Consider the following 19,639-nt stretch of genomic DNA (forward strand, 5'->3'; position numbering starts at 1 on the left):
CAGTGTCTCATGTTGCTCAGGGTGGCCTCAAAGTAACTATGTAGCCATGGATGAATTTGGATTCATGATACTTTTGCCTGCACCTCCTGAACACTGAGATTTAAGGCATGCACCACCATGCATGGCTATACACTAACACAGTTCTCACCCAACATATGAGTCTGAACTCTCCATTTTTCCCATTGGAAGAAGCTGGGTATTCTGTGTTAACACCACGTGCATGCCCCTTGAGATACAGCCTCTCATCAAACTTGCTATCCTCTATTTTGAGCTATGCTGGCTGGCCAGACAGACTCTAGAGCTTCCGTTATTTGTCTCCTTAGCTGCTGCAGTGAGTCTCCAGTTCATTTGAATTAGGCCCTCATGATTGTCTAGCCAGTGCTTTTAGTTTCTTATGGATTTTTGTGACCTCAAAACCCATCTGTGTTACTCACTATTTTTATAATGAAAATAAAATAGAAATATTGATTTCTAAAGTCAAATGGAATACCTCTATTTATTCTAATCAAATGAACAATAATGCTCAAAGAGGTTAACTGAGATTCACTGTATATGTTAGAATTATCATGCGTCTTGATAAGTATTTAAGGAAAATAAAATACAACAAGCAAACATAGTCTCCTTTTAAAATAATTGAATTTATCCACACTCTACTCCTTTTGTAACCCTGCCTACCTGTACAAATTTTTTTCTTACTTTTCTGCAATTAAAAAGAGACTTGCTCAGGAATGACCACTGTGCAAACAGAATTGGAGCCACATGTATTTCTTGATAAACTAAGATGCTGTCTGGTCCAAAGCCAATACTTTTCCTCTCTGCACATCCTTTCTTTTTGCCATAAAATGAAAGCTTTGCAATAATGATTTGCAAGGCTCCTTATAATTCTAATCTGTCAAAAATAATGTATTTTATCATAAGGATACCAGTTTAATACCTGGCCACTTAAGAAATGTTTGGAATACATACATATGCATATATATGCATACATATATACATACATATATGTATATGTAGATATAATTTCGTGTTCTAAATTGCCAAATAAACCTGACATGGGTAAGCCCCAAGAGACCAGAGACCAACTTGCAAGTGTCTGTTTATGATGATGGAGGCCTTGTAATCTGAACATTGATTCTTTAAAGCTGTGGGGTGCTTCTCAGAGTAACATTAAGATTATAAAGTAATGTACAACCTATGAGAAATCCTTTCCCATTTACATTTCACTTTCCTCTATGGTATTCATCTTGTTTTTGAAGTATGTACAGACATCATAAATATTTATATTGCAATGTATGATTGGTCAATAAAGAAAAAAGTCAATATTGGGTTTTTGGTGCTAAGAAAAAAATGATGCCTTTTACCTAAATTTAATCACAAATTTAAAGAAAAACAGTAAAGGAAGAGTTAGTGATACATCTGGAGAAAACAGCAAAAGTACATATTACTCATGACATGTATATTTTAGAGTCATGCAGCTGTGTACTCTTACATAAACTTTTATTTTGAAATAACATTCTCTTCACTAGTAACCTTCATTTCAAAATAAGTGTCCTCCCCACCATATGAGCTACACTTTAGGAAGTTTACTCATCACAGTCACAAGGCTATACTGACATGTATTTCACAGGTGATTTGTTTGCATATGGAATTTAAACCAACAGTGCAAAAGTTTAGGAAAATAAGGATTTCACAAGTAAGTATAATCACATATATCTTCCTGCAGTGGAAAAACTTGAAGTTTCAGTGCAGACTAAGAGGATCTATAGGATAGTACAGGCTAGGAAAGGAAAGGACGTAACCATTCTTTATCTGATATTTGTCCTCAAGCTTCTTCATCAAGCTCATGGAGTGGGGGCCTTGCATTAGTCAAGGTTCTCTAGAGGAACATGACCAAGAAAATTAATTCATATTTCAAAGGTGACTTACAAGGGAGGCTTACATGGGACCAGCTGGGTAATCCAACAAAAGCTGCTTGTACATGGAGAATCTGGGAACCTGGCGGCCTCTTAGTTCACAAGGCTGAAGGTCTGAGCTATTCCTGAGTGGTTGCTGGACTTCAGTCCAGGCTGGAAGGCTGAAGATATTGGTCTGTGACATGATGGTGAAGGATGGCTCCAACAGAGTCAACAATGGGGTGGATGCCCTCCTCCGTAATAAGGATGGGGGAAGCTGTGGCTAAGAAAGGTAGCACAGTGTCCTCTCTGAACATTATCTGGTCCATGGACAGAAGATGCAGCTGAGTCTGGGGCAGCATATTCCGACTCATGCTGTTTTGAATGAAGTGGTCCCCATAGACTCATAAGGAGTGGCACTATGCGGGAGTGTGGCCTTGTTGCAGCAGGCATGGGCTTGTTCAGGTGTCTCACTATGGGGGGCTTTGAGGCCTCAGATGCTGAAGGCATGCCTAGTGTGGCATTCTCTTCCTGCTGCCTGCAGACCCAGAGTTAGAACCCTGAGCTCCTTCTCCAGCACTATGTCTGCCTGCATGCCACCACGCTTCATGCCTTGACAACAATGGACTAATCTCCGAAAGCTAAGCCAGCCCTAAATGTTTTTTTTTTTCTTTTTTTAAAGTTTATACTGAATTTTATATTTTTATATATTTTTACAATTTATTTATTCATTATATATCCTGATTCAGGCTCCCTCCCTCAACTCCTTCTAATCTCTTTCCCTTCCCTTTCTGTTTTCTGCTTTCCCCTTTCATCAGCCCACTGAAAGGAGGAGTTCTCCTCTGCCATCTGCCCATAGCTTTCCAAGTCTCATCAGGACTGCTGCTGGAGAGATGGTTCAGCCTTTAAAGCCTAGGCTCATAACCAAAAAAAAAAAAATTTTTTTTTTTATTAGTGTTGCCATAGTCATGGTGTCTCTTCACAGCAATAGAAAACGTAAGAAACTACTCTTTTTTTGCACATTATATATATATACATATATATATATATATATATATATGAAACTACTCTTAAGTTAATCTTTTCATGAAATATCAACACAGATACCCCAAAAGATCTCTTTCTTAGTTCTCCCAAATCCAATCAAGTTCACAACCAAAATTAGCTATCACAAGTCTGTCCTTATCTACTTAGCCAATCATATCTCTTTATATCATGCCATATTTATAATCATAAATTCACTATTCTTCTAGAATACAAGGCAAAGCCCTTTGTGGGATATTTGTTCTTTTAATATCTCATAACCTAAGTACGATGATAACATAGATTAACAACAAAGCTACAGATATCCCAATTTATGTCTTATTGTATGGGGAAAAAAACAGAAATAAAATGCAAATATCTGTTTATGTATTTCTCTATATGCAAAACCAAAATGAAACATGGCAGAAACATCCATGCAATTGCTACAGAAAGAAGTGGTTGGATGATGGCTGACCTTTTAGTTCAATAGAATGTTTGTTGTGCCTTTTGACAGAAATTCTGTCCTCTGCAACCAAAAATTCTAAGCCAACAGAGCAAAAGGTCATAGGAACAGGAAGAAAAAAATTGATGAGTCACTATGGGTGATGGTGAGTGACACCATTCCTGTTACCATTCCTCATAAATCCTGGCTGCCAGAAGAACAGGCCATATATTGCATGTCCATTCAGTGTAAACACAGACGTCTTGAAAAGAAGAGTGCCATGGCTTTGCAGGTTATTGTTATCTAGTTGTAACTTTACCTACATATTACGAACACATTCTACTAGTCTACCCAGATAGATGCTTCAGGATGGGGGGGGGCATGGTAAGATCAGTGAATTTCTCAAGAATTGCCCCACTGCTGCACTCTTATGAGTGTAAAGCAAGTTCTATGGTTAGAAAGAATATCTGAGTGGAAGTTTAAAGAACATTCTTTAAGTTCATTGGTTTTAAATTTAGATGAAATCTTAAGTGACCGGCATATCAATACCTATAAGTGTATCCCACATTAAGAACAAAATATTGTCCTTTTTATGATGGAGGGGGCTCAAAATGTCAACCCAAACCAGGTAACTGATAGATCTGATTCCCTGGATTTTGTGTGGGCTCTATTGCTACTCACCTCCTCCCTTTTCCCTGGTTCCTGATTTAATCCCTCCTAAGGGTATCTATACCAATTATATATTCTGAGACTAGGAAAAGAAATGCAAGGTAAATTCTAGGAAGAACTGGATCCATCATGAAGTTTTACTTTGTCTAAAACTTTATCAATCACTTGTCTCCCAGGAGCCCCAAATTTCATTGGAGTGTTGCAATGCTGTTTGGCCTCTCTTCAAATCAGTCTCAGTTCAGAACAAATATTTAAAACTCCATGGTCTGATTTAGCCCAGAACACAGTTACCATAGTAAAAGACTGTATGTTCTTTTGTGGAGAATGGATAATATATTTAATAGTAAATTTTTTGTCATAGTTTTAGCAAGGTCCTTCTTTAACGGGGACTGTTCTTCTCATTTGAGAGTTTCTAGGTCTGTAAACAGACTAACACTGGAAATTGGTTAGTGGAGCTATTATTCTATGTTGATTCAAGGCAGCTTTTCATTCATTTTTTTTTTTTTTTGATCATACAAATAAAAGAAGGTGATAGAATTTCTATTTGTTTCACTTCTGGAACACCAGGATTAATTAGCCAGTGTCCATGGGTTACAGAGATAATATAATTCTGAACATTGTTTTGCCTGTACTACCCATTACACTAGTATGTTCATCTTGTCTTTGGCAGTTTATTGTTGCCAGTGGCTCTTGATACACCACGATCCAATTAAGTTATCTAGTTCAGCACTATGCCTCCCACAGTGGATCTGGGATATAGAGAAGAGCAATGAATAGGGCTATTGAAATATGCTACTCCCTCTTTTCAACCACTTTTCTTGTCAATTCTATTTTCCCTTCTGAGTGAGATTTAAACATCCTCCATTGAATCCTCCTTGTTACTTATTTTCATTGGATCTGTGAATGGTAGTATGTTTCTCCTATACTATATGACTAAAATCTGCTTATAAATGAGTACATACCATGTGTGTCTTTCTTGGTCTGGGTTACCTCACTCAGCATGATCTTTTCTAGTTCCATTCATTTGCCTGCAAATTTCTTTATTTCCTTATTTTCAATAGCTGACCAGTATTCTATTGTGCAAATGTACCACAGTTTCTTTATCCATTCTTTGGTTGAGGGACATCTGGGTTGTTTCCAGATTCTGGCTATTATAAATAAAGCTGCTGTGAACATAGTTGAGCAAGTCTCCTTGCTTTATGGTAAGATATCTTTTGGGTATATGCCCAAAAGTGGTGATCAAACCTGGGGAGAGCAGGATAGGGGTAGCGGATGAGCTTAGGGGAGAGGACAAAGTACCTGCAGAGAGAAGAGAAACCATGGAAAGTGGCATTTCTGTGACAATCTGGAGACCTAAGATAGAGTAGGCTTCTGGGAGGATATGGGGGTGACTGTGGCTGAGCTCCTAGTATCAGGGGCCTTGGAGACTGAGGAGGACACCCTGTAAATAGACAGGATTCCTACTGGTGAGAGGGTAACACCAACCCACTCACAAAAACTTTGACCCAAAATTTTACTCTGCCTACATGATGTGCAGGGACAAAAATAAAGCAGAGATTGAGGGAATGTCCATCTCGTGCCTGGCCCAATGTAAGAGCCACCCCATGAAAGAGGCCAGCCCCTGACACTATTAATGAAACTCTGCTATGCTTGCAGAGAGGAGCTTAGTATAGCTGCCCTTTGAGGGGCTCCACCCTGCAGCAGATCAAACAGATGTTGAGACTCACAGCCAAATATTGGGTGAAGAATAGGGAGCCTTTGGAAAGGTGGTGGTGCAGAATAGAGGACCTGAAGAGTATAGGAGCTCCTCAAGAAGACCAGCAGAGCTAACTAAATAGGGCCCAGGGGTTGGAGACCAAAACACCTCACCAAGAACCATCCATGGACTGGACCTGGGTTCCCTACATGTAGCCTATGGGCAGCTCAAACTTCATGTGAGTTGCCTAGTAAGGGTAGTGGGAGTTGTCTCCAATATGGTCTCTATTGCCTGCTTTTTGATCACTTTCCTTTGGAGTGGCTGCTTCAACATACCACAGGAGAAGAGGACACAGTCTTGATGAGACTTGATGGGCTGTGGTGAGTTGGGAAGGGGTGTGTGGGATCCCCTTTTCTGAGGAATTGGGAAGGGGCCATGGGGGAAGAGGGAGGAAGGGTGTCACCAGGAGTAGAGAAGGGAAGGGGTCTATGATCATGATGTAAAGTAAATAAATAAATTAATGAATTGAAAATAAAATTTCTCTCACAGGGATGTTTTCTGAGACTGATACTCCAACCATGGACCATTCATGGAGATAACCTAGAACCCCTGCACAGATGTAGCCCATGGCATTTCAATGTCCAAGTGCGCTTCCTAGTAATGGGGACAGGGACTGTCTCTGACATAAACTGAATGGTCTGCTCTTTGATCACTTACCCTTGATGGGGAGCAGCCCTGCCAGGCCATGGAGGAAGACAATGCAGCCACTTTTGATTAGACCTGATAAGCTAGGATCAGATGGAAGAAGAGGAGGACCTCTCCCTTATCAGTGGACTGGGGGAGGGGCATGGGTGGAGAAGAAGGAGGTAAAGTGGGATTGGGAGGGGAAAAGGGAGGAGCTACAGGCAGGATACAAAGAGAATGAACTATAATTAATAAAAATAAAATAAAACATAATTTAAAAAGAAAATAAAATTTCTCTACTCGAAAGAAATCTGTTTCTCACAGTACTAGTGAGAGTCATATATTCTAGATTCTTCCATTGTAGAGGACTAAGTTTTTATGAGGTAATTACTGCAGTACACTCCCATTTCTCCAAGCCTTTAAAGCCTTTTATCAACATTAAGATCCAAGATTTCAGGGATCTCCAGCTCATTCATAGTAGGGCACCATTTAATTCATCCAACAAATGATATATACAACTGGCACATATTTAAGTTTTGCAAGCTGGAGAATGACACACTGGAACTCTCCTGAGTGGGCCTGTATCGATAAACTTCATCTGAACACTGTTGTGTGTTTTTCACCATTATCTCATACCCTTAAAATGCATTCACATACATCCTTTTGACTTCTACTTGTATGAATTGGACAACTTGTTATATTTTTTAAGGATATTTTTTTAAGGAATCTTCTCTAGATCACATTTTTCTACCTCATTGCTAAAGGTTTGCTTCAATTTTAACACAGTTATTGGTCTGAAAGAAAGGATGGATGGATCTAAGAGTTATGAGCACTGTCTTACTTGGCATCTCCTTCAAGGAGATTACTCTGGGTGCCATAGGCAATTCAGATTAATTCCTTTGCACAGTGCTTCACGGTATGTAGTACAAACGTGTACACTAGTAAGTGTTAGGACACTACTTCTTCAGGAAAAATAAACCCATAAGAATCTGAGGGTTAATTCCTTCAGCCTCATCCTTGTCCTTCCAGATCTTACAGGATCCATTCTTTTTCCATCAGTGCCCTGTTTAAGCTTCTGATAGTTGGCGGAGTTTATATTTTAGCTTGTGTCATAGGTCAGTCAACTGAATGAGGAATTTTGGCTTGGCTTATAGCAATGTGAGACCTATGGCTGCTGTGGAGGATTTCTTTCCAGGGCACACTGAAAATCCTGTTCATGAGCCTCTGGAGATAGAGTTTGTCTCTGAGCTCACTCTTTTCTTTTACTGCTTTATTTAGAGATTCAAGAAACAACCAGCCAGCATCATTTTTTTTTCCCTTTTCTATACATGTTCAAAAATTTTATGTAGGGAGTCATTGAATTCCTCATATCTCACAAGAGGTGAACCAGGAATATCAAATGCAATGCATTTATCATGCCTAACTGTTCACATAGTTCACAGCACTGATTATCAGTGATCTCTGTGCTATTGTAAGTGTCTATAATAGCTCTAGGCTAGTTTAATTGGAAATCCTGCACCAAAATATCACTATATTGACTAAAGAAATTTATCCGTACAATTTTCTTCTCTGTTAACGCTTTGGTTTCACAGCTGTTTCAGTTGTGATTTCCCAGAAAAACAGAACAAATAGAATGGGTAAGTGTCACAAAGGAGCTTAGTGAGGTGTATACAAACACTGGCTTGGTGTTCCAACGGCAGCTGTCTGTGCATAGAGCAGCTGCTCAGCGCAGGAGGCTGTGTATCCGAGCAGTACCAATCTGCCACAAAAGATCTGGAGGAGTCCTGGAAAGTCACTGGTCTCCAGTCCACATCAGAAAGCGAAAAAAGCTGGTTGCAATACCCACAAAGGATGGCAGCAAGGAGGCAAGTGACAGGCTAAAGCTGCACTATTTCTCTATCAAAATCTCTTCACAGTGGGTCACTACCAAAAGACAATGCTCACCCTGCAGGAGGGTCTTAACCCTGAATTCATCCTTCAGGGTGTATCCTCCCAGACACACCCCGATGGTGGCCTCTTGGTTTATGCCATATAAATCAAGTTTGCAACCAAAGTTAACCATGATAAGCCTTGAGTCAGTGCCAGCTGAGATGACAAATATATTTAGGTATTTAGTTTCACAAATTTAATGGGACTCTTCTAATGTTCTGGCTTCTGAATTTGGGATTCAAGAAATGGGTCACTTCTATATTATAACTTACATTGTATCAGAAGAATTTCACTGAAAACTACAAATGTCAGGTGGGTGTTTTTAAATATTTGTGTATATATATATATTATATAGCAAAACTGCCAAACTATACACTAAGCAAATCTGATTTAAATAAATGTATTCTTTCTTTACAGTTTGGTGTTCACAACTATAAAATGTGATAATAAACCTTATTTCACAATGTTGTTGGAATAATTAAATAAAATAAATAAAAGTTACCTGTGTGTCTACTCAAAAAAACGCTAGTTTACTTTTTATTGAATAAAGTACTGAATTATCTAGAAAACTAATTCTATGATAAAATTCTGTTTAGCTCTGCACAGCATTTTTTAATTGGATTACTTGATTTGTTGCTCTTTAAATTATTGAGTTCTTTATATATGCTGGCTATTAGCCCTCTGTCAGATATAGGGTTGGTGAAGATCCTTTCCCAGTCTGTAGCCTGTCGTTTTCTTCTGATGACAGTATTCTTTGCTTTACAGAAGCTTTTCAGTTTCCTGAGGTCCTATTTATTGATTGTTGATCTTAGAGCCTATGCTGTTGGTGGTGTTCTCTTCAGGAAGTTGCTTCCTGTGCCAATGAGTTCAAGGCTCTTCCCCACTTTTTCTTCTAATAAATTTAGTGTGTCTGTTTTTATATTGAGATCTTTGATTCACTTGGACTTTAGTTTTGTGCAGGGTGATAAGACTGAATCTATTTGCATTTTTCTACATGAAGACATCCAATAATCCAATTAAAAATGTGGTTCAGAGCTAAAAAGAGAATTCTCAATAGAGGAACATCAAATGGCAGGGAAATACTTAAAGAAATGCTCAACATCCTTAGTCATCAGGGAAATGCAAATCAAAACAACCCTGAGATTTCACCTCACACTCATCAGAATGGCTAAGATCAAAAATTCAAATGACAACACATGCTAGAGAGGATGTGGAGAAAGGGGAACTCTCCTCCATTGCTGGTAGGAATGTAAACTTATACAACCACTTTAGAAATCAATCTGGCGTTTTCTCAGTCAATTAGGAACAGTGCTACCGCAAGATCTAGCTATTCCACTTCCAGGTATATATCCAAAAGATGCTCATGTACACAATAAGGACATTTGCTCAACCATGTTTGTAGCAGCTTTATTTGTAATAGCCAGAAGCTGAAAACAACCCATATGTTCCAGAGTTGAAGAATGGATATAGAAATTGTGGTATATTTACACAATGGGCTACTACTCAACAATTAAAAACAAGGAAATCATGAAATTTGCAGGCAAATGTTGGGATCTAGAAAAGATCATTCTGAGTGAGGTATCCCAGAAGCAGAAAGACAAACATGGTATATACTTACTTATAAGTGTATATTAGACATATAATATAGAATAAACATACTAAAATCTGTACACCTAAAGAAGCTAATCAAGAAGGAGGACCCTGAGTAAGATGCTCAATCTTCATCCAGAAAGGGAAATAGGACAGACATCAGAAGAGAGAGAAAACAGGGAATAGTACAGGAGCCTACCACAGAGGGCCTCTGAAACACTCTACCCATCATGGTATGAAAACATGCTGAGACTCATAGCCAAACTTTGGGAAGAGTGCAGGGAATCTTATGAAAGAAGGGGAGATAAAAAGATCTAGAGGGGCAGGAGCTCTGCAAGGAGAAAAACAGAACCAAAATATCTGGGCACAGAGATCTTTTATGATACTGATACTCCAAACAAGGACCATACATGGAAATGACCTAGAACCCTGGGCACAGATGTAGCCCATGGTAACTCATTGTCCAACAAGGTTCCCTAGTAATGGAACCTTACTATGACATGAACTCAGGGGCTGGCTCTTTGATCATCTCCCTTGGAAAGGGGAGCAGCCTTACCAGTCCACAGAGGAAGACAATGAAGCCAGTCTTGATGAGACCTGATAGTCGAGGGTCAGATGGAAGGGGAGAAGGACCTTCCCTATCATTGGACTTGGAGAGGGGCATAGGAGAAGAGGGAGGGAGGTTGGGATTGGAGGGGGATGTAGGAAGGGGCTACAGCTGGGATAAAATGTGAATAAACCCTAATTAATAAAAATAAAATAAAATTAAAAAGATTCTAACATTATTTTTTATGGTTTGGAGGTATTTAGGACAGTCACAAAGATTAAGAGACATAAACAAGATGGAAAGACACTGCTAAATGTGTGGAGTAAAGCCACTCCTTTTCAGGCATGAAAAGAATGGGAAGCTTCATGAGATGATTCATGACATTAATTTCCTCCTCTGTGTGTCTTACAACATCTTGCTGCATACCTTAAAGATACATAATAAAGCTAATGGTCTTAAAATAAGGAATTGGCATTATTACCATTGAATTTTAGACAAATACATTGTTTGAAAAAATGTATGGTTTGGAGAACTTATTTGAACAAACATCTATTGTGTGAATAAATATATGAAATTTATAAGGCCCCGAGGAAATGAGGAGACCTCTTGGGCCTTTCTTGTCATTGTGGTACCATTCTGCTTGGGATTGGAGTAGAAGCAAAATAGCTCTGTCAGTTTCTAGGTTAATTACCAGTCATCATGTTGGCTGTTTTATGAGAAAAAACATGAATTGTAATTGTCACATGTTCAAATCTCACTTTGCTAATGACATTTTAAGAAGATCTTTGTTAATTACCTAATTCATCTGGAAAATTAGGCTGATTTAGGACAGCAATATGCTTTCTGCATTTTCGCTATGGTTCAACGTTTTCAGAAAGCATGTGAGAGATAGTCTTGGCTCTAGTTCTCCATCCTGGAGGTACACTTCTTTAGCATCCCACCTAACCCCTCTCAAAGTCATCAATTACCTATGATGAGGTAAGGAATATCTAGGACTTTGGAGAAAGCCTACAGAGGCTAAACTAATGGGAAATTGCTATCAAAAGATAGGAATAATGAATTTTGAGAATATTAAAGACAGATGCAGAGAAGCAACAAATGCACATCCAGAATGGGAGTGAGTGAGAAAGAATGAGGAAACATTGGGGAAAATATAATTCTTTCACCAGAACAAACTTAAGCACACTGGCTGCATATGCTTGACTAGATGGCATTGTTTTAGACCTTAAGGAGTCAAAGCCTTAGTGACAAAGGGGAGGATACATAACAAAGGATCTCTCATCTGATATAAGTAGTGCTTAGAAGAAAGGGTGGAACAGGGGATATGGCTTAGAAGGTCAAGACATGAGAACATGAGTTTGAATCACTGTAACCCAATAAAAGCCATGTGTCCATTCCCTTTTTGAAACCCCAACATTGTCTAGGGCAGAGACAAGAGAATCACTGAGACTAGTTGGCAGCCAGCTTAGCTCCAGGCTCAGTGAGAGACCCTGTCTCAAAAGAATGAAGCAGAAAGAAAGCAGATATCTCACGGATATCTTCTTCTGGCCTAACCAGCATGCACTGACATACATGTGCGAACATAACACAAACACACAAATACATGCACACAAAAATGCACACAGATACACACACTCACAAACACACACAGAGTAAAGAAATAAAATGTAAAGAGGGGGTGGAGTAAAGCTTTCTTAGTACTACACATAATAAGACATCCTAAGCTTTATTCCTTTTCCTTCATTTTTTTCCTTCTCATTCTTTAGTCCTGAAGAGCCAGATAGCTGTATCTTGGTATAGTTTATAGCTGACATTCTCTTGAGAAAGGAGAGGCAGATTCTTGGTGATTTTGCTCTACTAGAGCTGTGACTGTAGTGCCAGCCCTTGTCTCTTATCAGCTACTGTCTCATGGAAAATATTTAAATGCCTACAATCCCATCCCCACCACAGGACAACTGTCTGTGTAACTAAACTTAGATGGAATCATCAAGGAGATAAAGGAAGATTTCCACACAATATAGGGACAGGTCCCAGTTGTAATCTGAGATATGACCACTGAATGGTAGAATACTCTTGAAAACTCTGTTTTCTTCTTGCTGTGGTGTTCTTGTCTGACAAGCAAATGGCAGTTGTAACAGCCCCATGCACGGAAATGTTGTAAGCCCAAACACCCACACCGCTGTATCTGGATGTCACTGTGGGGGGATTATAGCTGTCAGCAAGTAAGTTCACAACATCTGAATTAAACAGGTCTACTCTGGAATAGTTAAGATCTGGTTTCTAAAGGTGAGCTCACACTGAGGAAAATTAAATACATTTTTGTTGTGATTCTTGTAATGTGTGAATACTAACATAAAGTTCTCAGAATTGTTCTTCCTGGCTAAGAGTTACATAAAATTACTATAATGCCTAAATGGGATAGGATTCTGACAAAAGCCTTTGAAAACTGCAATTTTTTTTTCTTGTTTGGAAAAGAAAGAAAGAAAAAAGTGTTGGGAATCACAGTAAGGATGTTTTACAGGCTAGAACAATGTTCTATAATTCAGATACATCCCTAGTTCCAGGAAATCAGCTTGAATATGCTGTGTCAGCTATTTCATAACAATAAAGTAACAAGTACATAGCTAAAAACAAAACAAAACAAAAACAAAAACCAAGGTCCTTGACTTTTTTTCTTTTTGCCAGTCATGTTTGGTTCTAAATGATATTCTGTATTGCGTAGACTGGTGCCTAGCCCAGTTGTCCTCAGAAAGATTTAACCCAGCAACTGGTGCAAACAGTTGTAGAGACCCACAGCCAAACACCAGACGGAGCTCGAGGAAACCTGAGAAAGAGGGGAGGAAAGAACTGGAGAAGCCGGGTGGATCAAAGACCCCACAGAAAAGCCACAGAGTCGTCAGTCAATCTGGGCACAGAGGGGCTCACAGAGACAGAACTACCAACCAGGAGGACTGCATGGAAGTGATCCTCGCACACATGTTACAGTCGTGTAGCTTTGTTTTCACGTGGGACTATTAACAGTGGGAGGAAGGGTTGTATCCGGGATGTCGCTGCCTGCAGTACCCTTTCCTCCTACCAGGCCGCCTCATCCAGCCCTAAGAGGAAGGGAAGTGCTCAGCATTCCTGCCACTTAACATGCCACGGCCAGCTGATATCCATGGGAGGCCTACACTTGTCTGAAGAGAAACAGGAGTGGTTAGAAAGGGAAAGGAGGGGAGGTGGTGAGGAGAGGGACTTGGAGGAGAGAAGAAAGGGGAAATTGTGGTTCAGATATGAAATAAATAAAAAATAAATAATTAGATAGGTAGATAAATGATAGGTATATAAAATAATAAATAAGAAAGAAGCAAGATCAATGTCACCATTGAGCCACAGCCTCAGCCACTGTGCTGTCAATTAGCAGTCTTCTTGGTAAAAAAAAAATATATATATATATATATATATATATATATATATATATCATAGATTTCAACATTATTTTAAGTACTATAGGTTTATTGATTTGAATTGGTGACTTACTACAGAATTACTGCCTGTTTATGTACAGCTTAGAGCAAAGGTTCAGGTTTGAACTTGTAAAGTGCTTGGCTGAGGCTTCCCCGCCTTGGCCAAATGTAAACTCCTCCATCCAGTCGTGATCTCCGTCTGGTCCCTCCAGCATCCAGCCACAGGATGGCGCTTTGCCCAGTCTCAGATTCACAGTCAGGAATTAGGGGAAATCTCCAGTAGATTCCATGTTGATAGCATGGAGCATGTGCAGATCAGGTGGAAATCTCCAGTAGATTCCATGTTGATAGCACGGAGCATGTGCAGATCGGGTTAGAATTAGCAAGCACTCAACCTTTCTTGCTATGCTACTTTAGGGGAAAGACACTAAAACCCTAGAAGCCTTGGTTTTCTTCTTTGTGGAATTGTAGCGATATATACCTTCTACCTTTTAAAGACATCAAGGAAAGAATCAGAATGAAAAATGTATACGCTTGTAAAGCATATACTTCCCATGCTCACTTCAGTTACCATCTGAATATGAGCAACTTTGTCAAGGAGAGAAGCAGGGTTCTCCTGCAAGAGTCTGTTTCAAATGTACCTAGTGTCATGCTGCGTTCTCCAGCTTGTTTGTAGGCTTTTGTCAAGAACATTTAATTGGTTTGTGATTTTGTCCTCCAGTTTGAACTCCCAAGTGCTTTATGCAATAATTTTCTTTTATCCAGAAAAAAGTTATTTGACCTGGACCAGATAAGAAAAGCAGGAGTTTGGTGTGTCAGCCTCCCAATTAGCTTTTGTCCAGAAGAGCCAAGGGGGAGACTTGTTTCACCCGGGGCTGAGATTTGGGCACAGTGTGTAAAATGTGTTCTGCACAAGAGTGAAGACTTGACTTTGGTCCCTGGCACAGGCAAAAAGCAGTGTGAGGTGACATGTGCCTTGCCTGCCATTCCAGCAATAGGAGTTGGAGACTGGAAGGTACTGAGGCGTTGGAGATTGGAAGATTCTGCGGCATTGGAGGGTCATTACTAGCTAGTGTATCTCAATTGGCAAGTCACTGATTCAGAGAGAAACTCCATCTCAAAAACTAAGGTGAAAGGTGATAAAGGATGCCACCCCGCCTTAACCTCTGGTCTCCAGTCACATACATACAGGGGCAAAGCAACAGCGAGAAGCTGCACCTCAGTCATCAAGACATGACCCTTATGCCTTTGTGCACCGGCTGTTCCTTTACTTCATGTCTTGAGAGAGACATGAAGCACATTAGTAAGCAAGTTGAGGTTCAGTTCTTATCCTGACACATACTAACTATGGTATCCCAGGCAGGCAACTCATTGATACACTTTCATCGCATGCATAACAGAGTATAAGAAATTATAGACATGATGTGGATATCAAAATGAGAATGTGGATATGAAACAGAGGTCTCGGTAGGTAATGAAGAACTTCTGTGTGCTCTCATTAGTATTAAAGTTGCATGACCTAGGAAGCACATCCGTGACCTGGGCCTTTCCACTTCCTCCTTCTACTTCTTTATCCTTACAAAATGTGCCTGATGCAATTGTTTACAATTCACAACGTGCTTCCCCTTATTTCCCCAGAGATATTAATTTTTTATTCTTTTAAATTTGTTTTAATTAATTACAATTCATTCACTTTGTATCCCAGCTGTACCTCTCTCCCTCATCCCCTTCCACTCCTGTCCTCCCTCCCTCTTCTCCTTCCATGATCCTCCCCCTTCCACTGATAGGGGAGGGCCTCCTCCCCTTCCATCTGACCATAGCATATCAAGTCACATCTGGGTGCATTGTCTTCCTCTGTGGCCTAGTAGGGCTGTTCCCACTTCAGAGGGTGGTGATCAAAGAGCCAGCGACTGAGTTCATATAAGAGACAGCCCCTGTTCTCCTCACGGAACCCACTTGGACACTGACCTGCCATGGGCTACATCTATGCAAGAGTTCTAAGTTATCTCCATGCATGGTCCCTGGTTATAGAATCAATCTCAAAAAAGACCCCTGTGCTCAGCTTTTTGGTTCTGTTACTCTTCTTGTGGAGCTTCTGTCCCCTCCAGGTCTTTCATCTCTCCCTTTTTTTTCGTAAGATTCCCTGCACTCTGTGGAATACTACTCAGCAATTTTAAACAAGGAAATCATGATATTTGCAAGCAAGTGGTGCAAACTAGAAAAGATCATTCTGAGTGAGGTATCCCAGAAGCAGAAAGACACATATGGTATATACTCATAAGTGGATATCATATTTATATTATAGGATAATCATACTAAAATCAGTGCACCTAAATAAGCTAATAAAGAAGGAGAAACCTGGGAAAGATGACCAATCCTCATTCAGAAAGGCAAAAGAGATGAACAAGGGAAAAGGAGAAAATGCGAAACAAAATAGGACCCTACCAGAGATGGCCTCTGAAAGACTAGCCAGCATGGTATGGAAGCAGATGCTGAGATATTCATCTTTAAGAACCCTTGCTTGTATAAAAGAATCAACTAATCTTGAAATAGCTTTTAAACTAGCAACCAAATGTGACTGTCTTTTAATTAATTCTTATCTGTTATTTATAAAATATCTCTGTTGAAGGAAACCTTGAGACCAGGAGAAAAAGCTATCAATATAGGAAAAAATAATAACAGTTGAAATGTTAGTTTATAGGCCATAACAATTACCACAGGCTATGTATCTCTAGCCAATAGTGATGTATTCTCCCCCAAGTCTGATGGCCATAACTGTGAAATCAAGATGTCATTAGACTCAAATACTCCTTTAGAATCTGTCACAAAATCTATTTCAAGCTGTTCTTCTGGGCAGAAATCCCTGACATCCCTTGGTTTATAGACACCTTGCTCAACTGTCTACATTTATCTTCACATCATATTCTTTGTGTGTCTGTGACTTTTCTGTTCTCTCTGACAAGGACACTTATCATTGCACTTAGGTTCCATCTCAGTGATCTAAAATGTCACTTCAAGATTTTTATTTGATGACATCTATGATCCTCTTCCCAACTAACGTCACATTCCAGGTTATAGAAGGATGTAAATGTGAGTCTCTGTTAAATCCACTACAATAGGCTTAGTATTACTGTAATGTTGGTGAATTTGAACCAGACATTACATCCTGACTAGGTACTATACACTCCTTTTACTTTTATGTTGTCACTTATAAAAAGATGGACGTGATAGCATCTTTATAAAACTGGGGCACAGATACACCATACACGATAGCACTTGCCTAACACAAAAATTAGTGTGAACTCAAATGGAACAAGAAAACAAACTTATGGAAACGTCCCTGCAATGGGTTTCAGGAGTTCTTTTCTTAACTCTACAACTATTGGAGCTGTTCCACAACTACTGATCAGTTGTACTGATCATATTTCTGGTGGCACAGTGCTCAGCCCCCCCATTAATAAAGTGTGTAGAACAAACTCTAGAATATTTTTTGAGTTTCTTTATCTATGATACTCTAGAATTTGAAAAGTATGAAATATAAAGCTCTCTAAAGAATGACTGAGGGAAAATACACACAAAAGTGCACAATTCAATAGGAAGCATTACTGTCACAACATGTTTGATATCATGTGGTTTGGAAGGTTTGTGTCTAGACTAGACTTTGTTTAGAACTCCTTCCTCCAAGGCCCTTCCAGAAAATCCAACGAGCAGGCCAAAATAAAGTTCTGGGACAGTGCCTTCCAGACTGTCAACTAAATAAGTAACCCATTTCTACCTGCATGATTAAATTTCTCAGCCACAGCTTTTCCAAGACTCAACAATGTCTTTGAGGGATGTCCCAACTTGCCTTCATGTGCAAGCAAAGGCTGGATGCAGTAATGCAAGAATTATACAGAGATCAACACATTTATTATCCAACAAAATGTGGCTGTGTAATTGTTGTGGCTCCTTATAAGAAAAAAGTACAATTAAAGGTCCTACAACATGCTTTTATATTTGGAAAATGCTGCATAGCATTTTTTCTATTGCAGCTTAATACTGTCTTCTCTTCAGCATCAAGATGCTCAATGGACAACTCCAGGTACCCAACAGTCCATCTTAAAATAATCTGCTTGCCTCTGGCTACTTTCTGACCTTTTTAAACAACTACTAGATTGATGTGGAATGTCATAGCAAGAGCTGAAAATGCAGTCATTCTTTTTCTTAGTTCACTTCTCCAACCAGTAGAGCAAGCAGTTGTAAGAGAATGACAGACTTCACACTGGCATGTACCTGATCCAATATTCACTGGTATCAGAGACTCGGTGTCATCAATGACTCTTTGTGGAAGCACTATAACGTTGTCCACGCTGTCCCTATAATGCATGCTCATTCCTGAGAAACAAGGCATAGATGCCTGCCCTCAATATATCACTTGAGCTCTGCACAGGCCATTGTTGCAAATGGAAGACCTAAGTATCAGCACTAACAGGGACCTCCCTCTTCTAGGCAGAAGAAAAAAATGAAGTCACATGTCAAGGCCTGGAGAGGAAAGATAGCTGTCTTACTGAGTATCATGTGGTAGTGAGCAAAAGCCCACCCTAAAGAGGTGTGGGGACCGTGTTTAGGAACATCCAGAAAGCAGGGGCTGGGAGCCACGATGCATGTTCTGTCCTTCTGTTGGATGCCACCTCTACAATACAAATTCAAATAAACAAGGAATCTATAAAACAATTCAGGAGGAACTAGTTTCCAAGTATGATGCCCTGCTAAGTTTGAATGCATGGGCACTCAGAGAGGGCTCTGAGTACAACATTAGAATGAATTGTGTCAGGAAGCTGACTGCTGGATATGTTCCATTGACTTCATAGCCCCTGTTGGACTGAAAAATTGTTTGTCGTGTACTGGAAGTTTGCAGAATCCCATTTCCCATTTCCTCTCATGCACACTCCTTGCTAAGCTTTAGCAAAAACTGCTTACAAGAATAAGAACTGGACAGTACACTTTTGTACCTTATTTTGGAGAAGCACAGGAACAGTTGTGCACACACTGAGATACACTGAAGTGCCCCAACTGTGATTTCCTGAGGGCAATCTGTGTCTCCTCATCTCTGTATGACCCATCTACCTCTGGACACTGTTTCAGATTTTAAAATAATTTTCATTTACTCTTATAACAAAATGATTGTGGCATCATTTGCAATCAGTCGAGTTTCAAAGAAAAAAAAAATGGGGCTTCACCCCACCTACTGTCTCTTGGCCATTTAGAAGACTTTTCCAGGTTACACTCCAACAAATGTAGGCAGAGCAATTTCCTTATTTCCTCTACACCATCTGCTTCTAAGTCATGACATCATCTATCTTTTTAGACTGCCAATAGTCCTCGCCAGGCTGTCATTCACTGGCAGTGTCCTCAGTAAGCTATAGTCATTCCTACCTCTTGTCCTCATCAAGGGTGAGGAAATATTCCTAACAGATTTGGGATAATAAAATGGACACACTCAGCACAGAGAAGTCAGTATCTTATACTAGAAATGTCTTCTGTTAGAATCTACAGGCTAAATACCAATTCATGATCCCTTACCTGACCACATCTATTTAGTTCTATCTTCCTCTCATTTCCATAACCCCCTCCCAACCAAACGTGTTTTCTCAAATATTTTGCTATCACATCATACTTTGGTCAAATAATTTAAAGGCTTCTCCCAGAGGGAATTATTTTTTTTTTCTCCCTGGAACCTTT

This window comes from Meriones unguiculatus, chromosome 3 (genome assembly GCF_030254825.1).
Source record: "Meriones unguiculatus strain TT.TT164.6M chromosome 3, Bangor_MerUng_6.1, whole genome shotgun sequence".
Classification (NCBI taxonomy): Eukaryota; Metazoa; Chordata; class Mammalia; order Rodentia; family Muridae; genus Meriones; species Meriones unguiculatus.